Source organism: Arachis ipaensis, chromosome B03 (assembly GCF_000816755.2).
Source record: "Arachis ipaensis cultivar K30076 chromosome B03, Araip1.1, whole genome shotgun sequence".
In the NCBI taxonomy this organism is placed as follows: Eukaryota; Viridiplantae; Streptophyta; class Magnoliopsida; order Fabales; family Fabaceae; genus Arachis; species Arachis ipaensis.
The window spans coordinates 69,559,566-69,565,758 of record NC_029787.2 but is presented as its reverse complement, the minus strand read 5'-3'; positions in this window follow the sequence as shown (position 1 = coordinate 69,565,758).

Sequence of the window (6,193 nt, the reverse complement as noted above, 5' to 3'; positions counted from 1 at the left end):
TCGCGCGTCCGCGCCATGTGGGAAAAAGGCCTCCCACGCGTCCGCGTCACACATGCGAACGCATTACCTAAAATATCGACGTAAAAAGGGTGTATGGCAGAGAATTGAGCTGGAGATGGGCTGGACTCATGCTAGAAGCACAAGCCCTACCACGCGAACGCGTGCTCCACGCGTCCGCATCGCTTTTCTACGTATGGCCATTCACGCGATCGCGTCAACCACGCGACCGCGTTACCCTAGAATTTAGCAAAATGAGGTTCACACAGAGAGTTGTGCGAACGCGAGGCTGCCCTCACGCCACCAGCACAATCCACGTCACGCGTCCGCGTGATCGACGCTTCTGCGTCACTTCACCTAAGCGCTATTCGCGCGCACGCGTGACCCACGCGTCCGCGTCGCATGCGCTGCACAACTCATCTAAATCTGCCAAATATCTTATCTTTTTTCTTCCCCAAATCCTACTTTTTCTTTTCACTTCTTCTTTCTTCCCCCCTTTCTTCCTTCTTCCTTCTTTCTCACTATCTCCCTTTTTCTTTTTCACATCCATTATCAAGGTTTATTTCTTCTTCCTTCTTTACTTTTTCATTATTATTTTTCTTTTTCTTTTATTCATGTTTTCTTATTTAGTTTTCTTTTTTCTTTCTTTTTCTTTGTTCCTTTCATTGGTGTTGGAAATTTAATTGAGTATTTGTTTTCTTCTACATTTTGCTTGTGAATTATTAAGAAATTGTTTGAAAATTAAATATTACTTCTTAAAAGGTTGCTTGCATATTCAATTTAATACTTTCTATACCTTATTTACCATGCATGCTAAGTGTTTGTGAAAAAGCCCGTATGGCATTGTACACTATTTTCAGATTTCTTTTAATCTACTACTCTAAATGCTTGCTTTTCACAAAACCCTTTTTCTATTTTATTAATTATATATAATTGTTAATACAAACAGATTGTTATTTTAGAAGACTTGGTAATCTCCCTCGGACATTGAATGCTTGATCTATGCTACTTATGCCTTTGCCGGCATGCCAATAAACACATTGCGTTTAACTGTCATCCCATGCACTTGCTATATTTCCATTGATGACTTTTCACATGTAGTCATGACTATGTGTTAACGTTATTCTTCTTTGCTGTGCATTGATTACCACATTTCCCATTCTCTTCCTTGCTCTAACCCTTGACATTTTAACGTACTCTCTTTTTTTTTTAGGATGGCCACCAAGAAAGGCAAGGAGAAAGCTACTCCCAAATCAACAGCAAGGAGAGGAACAAAAAGAGCATTAGTGGCAGAGCCATCTTCAACTGCAGTTAAGCCCTCAACAAAAAGAATTAAGAGGATTACAAAGGTCGATGAAAAAGAGAAAGCCTTCCCAGCAAAGGACACTGCGCGATTTACCAACCGCTACTGTGAGCAGATGTTCCCCATCCTGGCAGAAAGCAGTTACAACAACGAATACCTTCTTATCCTCCCGACCCGTATTGTTGAATTTGTTGAGCCGCGAATTGAGCGACGAGAATGGGGATTCCTACAGAGACAGCCACGGCAGGTTAATCTTTCCTGGGTAGTCGAGTTCTACTCTAATTTTTACCTGCCAACCCTGCAGTCTGTTTATGTCCGTCAGAAGCAAGTCCCCATTACATAAGAGGTCATTCAACGAGCTCTAGATCTTCCCGCTGCTCCAGAAGGACTGGACGCATTTCAAGAGGCCGCACTCAAGCGCCAGACGTACAAATTTGACTGGGACGCTGTTCTCAGAGTTATTGCACAGCCTGGCAGCAGATGGATTTTTGGATACCATCATTCCCGCCCTAAGGAAATATCGGCTTCAGCACTTACCTTGGAGGCTCGAGTATGGGCACAGATCATGTCCCATTACGTCTTTCCGATCACTCATGAGTCCTCCTTCACTGCAGACATGGCCGTTCTACTATGGTGCATCCTCACAGAACAGCCTCGACTCTACCAAGACACATCCAGAATGCTATGGGACATATACAGATTGCGGGCAACTTACTTTTCCCCGCCTTGGTTTCAGATCTCGTCTCAGCAGCTAGAGTCTCCTACAGAGCTAGGGACACCAAAGCCATGCTTCCACGGGATGATCAGTATGTCCCTAATGGGAAATATCTCAGGCCACCAATAGCCACTACCAGCCAGTCCACAGAATAAGCTGCAGACATTCCTCCTTCAACACCATAAGCACATTCAACAAGTCAGCTGCTGCATCAAATACTGGAGAGGTTGGACCGGCAAGACCAGAAAGCGAAGCTACGAGAGCGCCGCAACTAGCACCGATTCAATTACCTCAAGGAGCTACTCACAGGCAACCACAGACCTGACAAAGACCCTGACACTCCGGACTCCACTTTCTTTACCAGCACAGGGAGCCATGACGGTCCCGACTGTGGAGATACTGCTACCAGCCCCCCTTTGTTCCTGACAGATGGCACCGAGGACGGTGCAAAGCCTTAAGTGTGGGGAGGTCGGTCAGTACCTAACTTCCGGAGGTAATTTCTCTTCCTTAACACCAATAAAATAGGATATTTAGTTTATTTTTCTTTTGTAAAATAGGATAGATTGCATAGTAATAGGATAATTGCATGCATGTTCTACTTGATTGAAAAAAATAATAAGTTTCTCCTAAGACCCAAATTTTGAAAAATTTCACTAATTTAAATCAAAATTTTTATGTTAAATTTTTTTGAAGTTGTATTTGGAACATAGTTTAAAAAAGTAAAAACACACAACCCGTGAGATTTTGAGCCTAAGAACATGGTTACATTATTTAACCATAAATTTCTTTTCTTGTGTGTTTACTTCTCTATGATTATAATTTGAAATTTGTTTTATCCTATATGTCCAACGTTAATGTGTTATATGCATGCATATGATTGAGGCCATTATTTGTTTAGCTCACTTATCCCAAATAAGCCTACCCTTTTAATTACCTTTGTTAGCCACTTTGAGCCGTTTTAACCCCATTTGTTCTACATTTTACCACATTACTAGCCTTAAGTAGAAAAACAATTAAATATCCCTATTGAATCTTTGGTTAGCTTAAGATAGAAATTGTGTGTTAATTGAGTTTGGGAGGATTGTGGGAACAAAGGTTAATAAGGGAATGTGTCATGATAATATAATGAGAATTTGGGTACCTACTCATGTGAAACTATAAAAATTAAAAATCCATGTGCATCGATAAGCTATGTTTATTTTCATGTTCAAAAAAAAAAATCAATCATATGTGATACAAGTAAGAGAAAAAGTTAATACACTGAGGGTTCAATGCTTGATTCTATGTCCCCTGCTTTCACGAGCTGTCTTCTTACAAATTTACTTGCTTTTACTGTATGATTTGAATTAGTGGAATCTGTTCTATGCTCTGTCTTAGAGAACTTATTTATTTTTTAATCAGATAGACAAAATCATATAGTTGCATTCATATATATAGGTTGCATTGCATTGCATGAGTCTTACATGTCCCTATTCATTCATATTTATCTCTTTCAACTAAGCATGAGGACATGCTAATGTTTAAGTGTGGGGAGGTTGATAAACCACTATTTTATGAGTTATATTGTGTTTAATTGTGTGGTTTTATCAAGTCTTCATCCACTTATTCATATGATTTGCATGTATTTACAAATCCTTCCTAAAAATGTTCTATGATTGAAAACTTGCTTCCTAAAGATCTTTTAATTGTATATTTTTTTTTTATTTTATACTCCTTTATACCATTCGATGCCGTGATCAGTGTGTTAAGTGTTTCAGGTTTCATAGGGTAGGAATGGCTTAGAGAATGAAGAGGAAGCTTGCAAAGATGGAAGGAACACAAGAAGTTGAAGAGATGACCAGCGAGAAGTGACGCGGGCGCCTGGCTCACGCGACCGCGCAAATTGGAGAAAGTCGCAGTGACGCGCTCGTGTGCCTGACGCGACCGCATGGATTGGAAGCTGCACAAGTGACGCGAATGCGTGGACAACGCGCACGCGTGGCACGGAAAAATGCCGGATGACGCGAACACGTGGACGACGCAGTCGCGTGGCATGCGCGATTTGCAGAATTTACAGAAGTCACTGGCATAAATTCTGGGCCACGTTCTAACCCAGTTTTCGGCCCAGAAACGCATATTAGAGCCAGAGAACATGCAGAGACAAAGGACGACATTCATTCCGCATAATTTTTAGTTTTTAGATCTGATTTTCACTCTTCACCTAGGTTTTTTCTATATACTCATAATTGAGGATTTGAAGATTTTGGCTTCGGTTATTGAGAAGAGTCTACCTTCGGACTTGGTCATTCTAGTTTGTTTACTTAGTTTTTACTTACTCTTTCATATCCTTAATCTGTCCAGAGTTAACATTGGATTACTTTTAGAGTTCATTAATGCAAGGCTATTTTTATTTTAATTGATCTCTTTGATTATTGTTTATCATGTCTCTTTTTATTTCCCCTTTTTATTTTGTAAAGTTGGTGCACGAAATTGTGATATCCAGGCTCGAACAATTCCTGGCAACGTGAGCAACTTGGTATGCGTAATCGTGATTACACTTTAATTATGTAAAATTCATGGCTCTTTCTTTCCCTGGCAATGGCGCCAAGAACATGGTGCCAATACCATGGTTCACAACTCCTCCCAATACCAAACTTAGAGTTTGACTGTGGGGGCTCTGGTTGACTCTGCTTGGAGAGAAGCTTTTTCTGCTTCCTCTCTATGGTTGCAGAGGGAGATCCTTGAGTTTTAAACACAAGGGAGTCTCTCTCTAGTGAGATTTTAGCAGCTTGCACCCCATAGATTCCCAGTTTCTCTATTACAGAGAGGGGCATGAGGTTTATTCCTGAACCAAGGTCACACAGAGCTTTAAAGATCATAGTGCCTATGGTACAGGGTATTATGAACTTTCCAGGATCCTGTCTCTTCTGAGGTAATGTCAGTTGATCCAGATCACTCGGTTCATTGATGAACAAGGGAGGTTCAACTTCCCAAGTATCAATGCCAAATAATTTGGCATTCAGCTTCATGATTGCACCAAGAAACTTGGCAGTTTGCTCTTCAGTAACATCCTCATTCTCTTCAAAAGAGGAATACTCATCAGAGCTCATGAAGGGCATAAGGAGGTTCAATGGAATCTCTATGATGCAATTGACACCAAACTTATAACATGACTCAAGACTCAAACAAGAAACATAAAAATATTTTTGATTTTTATGATTTTCTAATTTTTTGGATTTTTTCGAAAATTAATTGAAAAAAAAAATAAGGATTCCAAAATTTTTAATATGAATTCCAGGAATCTAGCATTCTTAGTCTAAAGCTTCAGTCCAGGAATTAGACATGGCTCACTAGCCAGCCAAGCCTTCAATGAAAGCTCCGGTCCAAAACACTAGACATGGCCAATGGCCAGCCAAGCTTCAGCATGTAATTCAGATATGACATGCCTGACATACTCATTCCCAAAGGAATAGACATGGCTTTACAGCCAGCTAGGCTTCAACATGCTTCATGAAATACTAGAATTCATTCTTAAAAATTTTGAATAAAAAATTTTTTTGAAAACATTTTTATTTTTTTCGAAAACAGATGAGAAAATTTTAGAAATATTTTTGAAAAATTTTTGAAAATAAAATAAAAAGAAAATTACCTAATCTGAGCAACAAGATGAACCATCAGTTGTCCAAACTCAAACAATCCCCGGCAATGGCGCCAAAAACTTGGTGCACGAAATTGTGATATCCAGGCTCGAACAATCCCTGGCAACGTGAGCAACTTGGTATGCGTAATCGTGATTACACTTTAATTATGTAAAATTCATGGCTCTTTCTTTCCCTGGCAATGGCGCCAAGAACATGGTGCCAATACCATGGTTCACAACTTCGATACAACTAACCAGCAAGTGCACTGGGTCGTCCAAGTAATACCTTACGTGAGTAAGGGTCGAATCCCACGGAGATTGTTGGTATGAAGCAAGCTATGGTCACCTTGTAAATCTCAGTCAGGTGGATATAAAGTGATAATGGTGTTTTTGAATATTATATAATAAAATAGGGATAGAGATACTTATGTAAATCATTGGTAGGAATTTCAGATAAGCGGATGGAGATGCTTTACCTTCCTCTGAACCTCTGCTTTCCTGCTATCTTCATCCAATCAGTCTCATTCCTTTCCATGGCTGGCTTTATGTGATACATCAC